Source organism: Cannabis sativa, chromosome 6, assembly GCF_029168945.1.
Source record: "Cannabis sativa cultivar Pink pepper isolate KNU-18-1 chromosome 6, ASM2916894v1, whole genome shotgun sequence".
Classification (NCBI taxonomy): Eukaryota; Viridiplantae; Streptophyta; class Magnoliopsida; order Rosales; family Cannabaceae; genus Cannabis; species Cannabis sativa.
Genome location: NC_083606.1, coordinates 30827652 through 30833651, shown reverse-complemented (window position 1 = coordinate 30833651; position 6000 = coordinate 30827652). Strand labels below are relative to the sequence as shown.

The 6000-nt window shown below is 36.3% G+C and overlaps 1 pseudogene; it reads right to left on the bottom strand.

The window, feature by feature from the left end:
* Window positions 1-1168: 1168 nt before the first annotated feature.
* LOC133039230 (WD repeat-containing protein 55-like) overlaps window positions 1169-6000 on the bottom strand; it is a 41896-nt pseudogene continuing 37064 nt past the window's right edge.

The following is a 6000-nucleotide window of genomic DNA, read 5'->3' as shown; positions in this document are numbered from 1 at the left end:
TGATGCATGGTATTTTTATGACCCTGCATGAGTCCAAGCGCAGCGCGGAGGTTTTGCAATTCAGTTGCGTCTGCGATGGTCATCTGGGCGTTGATGCCTGGTGGGACAGTCAAGTTAGGAATGTCCCGTCGTGTGCGTAACCGTTGTTTTCGCCTCTTGCACACTGTGCACGCTTTCAAGAATGTGAGTTGTCCCATCATTCACCACGCTTCCTGTCTCTCTAGGATTGACAGCGGGTGGAACCCTCGAACTCCCTGGGTCCTGCAACGTCGGATCCAACGTCTTTTAGTTTGCTGGGTCGGACAGGCCTCTACGATTTTGCACCATCGTGTCGAAAGAGCGATCTGTGATTCTTCTCTCAATGAAAGCACCAAAATGTTGACTTCGCTTTTAGCCAACGACAATGAGTCTTTTTGATAAGCGATAAACGATATGTCGTAATAAGAATATGTACTAAAGCAATAAGAAGACACAGAAATTTTATAGAGGTTCAGCCCCGAGCAGTTCGGTAATAGCCTAATCCTCGTTAGTTGTATTGACTTAAGAATAAGGAAGAAGATTCCTTTTCTTATAGCTCTTACAATAATATCTCTGAATATATAATTCTTAGATAGCCTTAGCTTATAGCGTTTCGGCGTACAATTTCTTCGTCCTTTGCCCAGTGAACATTCCTCACTATTTATCGGGCAGGAAACTTGAGGAGGAAGAGTTTCCTCTCTCGTTACAATGCGCATAAACAGAAAGATCGTGTGATCAATGCCAAATGCTAGGATCGTGGGATTGAGGCTGAATACACTGATAGTGGGATCGTGTCTATGCCACATCCATGCAAGTTGATCCTTGAGTTATAGGGATTGAGCTGGTGACTCACAATGCGCTTGGTTGAATTCGCTAAGTGTTGCTCATTCTGCACGGCTCGTTGAGTATTCCATTATGGACATGCCAACGAGGCATCCTGCTCGGCATGTTGATCTGACCAGATGCTCTAAGTAGTGTCCACGTGTCACCATTCTCGTGATGCCATGTGAGAGTGTCAATTTTGGGATAACACTAATGCTACTTATATCAAAATTTTTATATTGCTAAATATTAATAGCTCAATGTAATTACGAAAGATGATTTTCTAGAATGAACAACTTGTTTTTAAATTCATCATACATAACAATTTTCATGCTGGGGTGCCAAAAAAGTCCCCATTTGGAGTTGTTTGAACCTGTTTTCGAAACCATAGATTATTAAGAATTTTTTAAAAAATTGGCAAAATTTCTACTATAACTACAATATATATTGTAAACACATGGAATTTTTGTTGGCCTTGAACTAATTTAATTAAGCCTACAACTCATGAGATCAACATAAATCTATTACTTCAAAATCTGATCTAGGCATGGATCAAAATTCAAACAATGAAAAAATGACTAATAACTAAATCACTACAAGTGTTCCAAGAAGAAATAGCATAAACAAATAATACCTTTGGTTGACTTTGGCGGATTGACATCTTGTCTTCTGTAACGGCGGCTTGACTCCCTCTATAATTTTCAGAACCTTGTAATAGATCTTCCAAATCCTATATCTGTTTAAAAATATGCACATGGAGAGATTAATGGCTAAAAAATATACTGTCATATTTCAAGATTACCGCACCAACATTACTATAGGAGAGAGAGAGAGAGAGAGAGAGAGAGAGAGAGAGAGAGAGAGAGAGAGAGAGAGAGAGAGAGAGAGAGAGAGAGAGAGAGAGAGAGAGAGAGAGAGAAAGCGAACCTTCATCACCGGATCATGTGCTATACTACTTCCAAGAAACTTTCTATCATGGGAAAAAGCTACAAAACTAAACCACAACAATGTTAATAAAACATAGAAAAAAGAAAATATGAAACCTATTGCTATCACAAAATGTCAGCAAGATGATATTTACCAAGGCGCTCAACAGGGTACTCTGAATGTTCTGCAATTGGTTGAACAATTCTGTTAGGTAATATGTTTACCAGGCTGATATAGATAGATTGAAATTATGTAAGTATATGTATAAGATAAAAAAAAAAATTAAGAGAAATCAAATCAAATTCTAAAAAAAACCCTTACTTGAGTGAGTCCATTCTCTTATCCAGTTATAATTCTATCTTCATCAAGCTATAACAGTGGAATATTTATGTTCTCTAGTTTCCCTTCTTCAGGGTGATGTTTCGGGTTGGCGGGGTAGGCTTGTCGCCGTTGAAAAATGGAGAGACGATCGTATTTCTAATGAACTCAGGAACATCCTCTCTCATTTGAACGAAGTTCGTTGAGAGACTTAGCTCATCCTCTCTTTCTTCTTAATCCCGAAGATTTCCACTATAACCATAGAATAAATCACGAGTGGTAGACACCTGTTTGGGATTTTTTTTTGTAAAGACAGTTGTTTTTTTTTTTTCGTTCTCCTCCTTTGTTTTTTAATAGTGTTTAAAAACAATGTAAGTACCCTTTTTTTTTGTAACTAATGTTGATAAGAAGAATACGAGACTCTACCTTGTTTTTATTAAGCTTTTTGTTTTAAGTACTTCAAATTAACTCAAAAAAAGAAAAAATAAGAGTAATTTGCGGCAAAACCCCCTTAACTATCAATTTACTTGCAAAAAACCATCCAACCTCATATTTTGGTGGGAAAACCCTCCAAAGTACTATTCTGTTTACATTTTAAGATGCCGTCTGTCCAGCTCATAATTTTGCCCACGTGGCAATGACAAGTCACTAAAAAATTATCCTATGTGGCCATATTTTACAAAATAAAAATAAAACTTTAAGAGTAATTTGCGGCAAAACTCCCCCAACTATCAATTTACTTGCAAAAAACCATCTAAAAAACTTTAAGGTTGGATGGTTTTTTGCAAGTAAATTGATAGTTGAGGGAGTTTTGCCGCAAATTACTCTTAAATTTTTTGTTTTTATTTTAATTTTTATTTTGTAAAATATGGCCACGTAGGATAATTTTTTATTGACCTGTCATTGCCACGTGGGCAAAATTAAGACTTAACGAGGCTGAATAGACGACACCTTAAAAATGTAAACGAAACAGTACTTTGGAGGGTTTTCCCACCAAAATATGAGGTTGGATGGTTTTTTGCAAGTAAATTGATAGTTGAGGGGGTTTTGCCGCAAATTACTCAAAAAATAAACACGATAAAAAAATATTATATGTATGTTTCATCGTAATTATATATTTTTATAATTCTAAATATTTATATTGATTTTTTCATCGGTAGTATTCTTAAATTAAAATTTATAACATATAAAACTTGATTGTACTAATAATGTTGTGGTACCACACTATCGTCGTCAAGCTAATGAATATGTGTAAGCGACCTGGTTTGATAATGAAAATTAATTCATATACGTTTATGTTTTCTTTTTTATTTTAAAAAAATAATAATGATAAATAAATAAATAAGCAAAAGAATCAAATAAGGTGAATGATGTCATGTGATCACTCTCTTAATTTATCACTCTTCACTTTTATCACTCTTCCCTTTTTGTTTAGTAGAATTTTTTTTTTTTTAAAAGAACCCTTTATTTTTAGAAAGGTTGTGGCTGGCTACATTGATCTATAAGATCAGCTAAAAAAACAAAAGGACAAAAAACAAAAAAAGACAAAAGATCCAACATTAATCTCATAGCAAAGAAATTAAAGTTGTAGGATTTTTTGCAGGGTCGAAAACATCAGCCCAAAAAAAAAAACACAAGAGGCTTCCCTTATCATATATATATATTAATAGTAAAGTAGTATATATTATATATATTATATATACATTACTCATCTTTAACCGCCTCATTACTCATCTCTTTTTTTTAGAGGAAACTTGTGTTGCTTCTCTTGTACTGTAGTATGCATAATTTCATATACAAATATATATTTTTTTATGAATTGTAATGTATATGGCTGTGGATAAAAGGATTTTCTTTTGTGTATGTGTTTATGCAGATTGAATGGAACTCCATACTATGGGCCATAAAAGAATGACAGTTTCTTCAACTGTAGAGAGTGCAGTTTCATCTGAATGTGATGACGCTCCACCTTCTCGTGATGAATTATTTTCTATTATCTATGAGAAAGACAGGGTTTACCTTTATCAGGACTCAATGAGAGATCATATAATTTCTGGCCAAAATCTTCCATTGCGTTGTCATTATGAAGGCAATGATTTTGAAATTGACTATCGATCACTTTCAGGCGCAATCAATGGTTGGAAGGAAAGGAGTATTTCTGTGTCAACACATTTTCAGGCACTTTTGAAATTAGTGGGTATATTATCTTCCATGTGGGTATGCTCGGGTATTGAGATATTTTGTGATGTGACTATTTTGAACCAATTAGTGAGTTGCTGGTGTCCTACGACTCATACAGTTTTGGTGAATTGGGATGAGTTTTCTATAACATTAGAAGATGTATATGCTCTCCTTTTACTGCCTATATGTAGTATTACTTCCGCGATTGAACCTCTGTTGAAAGATGAGAGAGACCTGTTGTCAGCCTTGACGGAAGCATCCAATGATTTAAAAAAAAAATGATGCCACGCGTGATATGCACGATTGGATAACCCATATCCATAGAGGTAACGACTATAGTCTTGTGGAATTGGCTGCTTGTATCACTTTATGGTTAAGTAGGTACGTTTTTCCCTCAAAACAATCCAGGTCGGTATGTCGTGCTTTATACCCCTTAGCATGTAAAGTTGCATGCAGGAAGCAACTCCAAATAGGAGCTTTTTACCTAGGAACTTTGTATCATAACTTAGACTCCATAGTTCGTGATATAAATTCCGGAAGTATGAAGACAATTAGTGCCGTGGATGCTTCTTTCCTCCAACTGTTTATTTGGGAGCGTTTTCATAAGCTTGCCCCACCCCGCAAATGTTTGAAGGATGGAAGCTCTCGTGCTTGGTAAATGTTTCGTTCTCGTTTAAAGGGCTCAATACAGTTGACTGATATCGTTGACTATTTCAGAATTCAACTTCCGCCCATATCTTACCAACATAGATGCTTATTTCACCTTGGACATGTATGATGGAAGTGTGGTACCATTAACGAGCAAGGTTCGATCGAATCTGAATATTTCTCGTGGCGATATAGGATTTTGGTTTGCTATTTGTCTTCCTCGGTGGTTGTTGTGCCTTCAAGATAACTCAAAAACTCTTTCTTGGTCTTTTATTTCATATCAACCTGATCGTGTGGCTAGACAATTTTGATTTGACCAACATGTTCCTCATGATCGTAAGGCAGGGAGTCTAGAAAAGGCATCAAAATCATGTTTGTTAGGTTCTCTTCAAGTTTCAAAACGTTCGTATGACTTGTTCCAACTCCCATGTAAGGAGAGGCAGGGTGGGGTATCCTCAAAGTTTGTGACTTGTGGATGCGCCAAAATAACATATGGTCAGTCTATCAAAGTAAGAATCGTGATCACGAAAAGGGTATGGACTCTACCTTATTTTTTCTTATCATGCACATCCATTTATTACATATTTATGTATTGATAATGTCGGCCCCCCTTTTTTTTATGCCTTCATCACTTTGTCATATTCACATTTATATATGTGACTACGCATATATCATGCATACCCATATTTATATATATATATATATTAATCATTACCTGATCTTTGATAGGTCCTACAGAAGGAGAGGATCTTACCACTGAAATTGGGGCACACATTACTTCACAAGAAACACAGCTTGTGGACCCTCCTGGACATGGCTTGGTTGGTGAGCGTCATTTTCCTTCTAGGTCAATATCGGATGACAAGAAACACAGCTTCACAAGAAACACAGCTTGTGGACCCTCCTGGACATGGCTTGGTTGGGGCACACATTACTTCACAAGAAACACAGCTTGTGGACCCTCCTGGACATGGCTTGGTTGGTGAGCGTCATTTTCCTTCTAGGTCTATATCGGATGATATGATGTCAGCCTTTTTGGAGGGTGACCAAAGTGTTTTAGGTGATGTATGTTGGGGTAGTAATTTA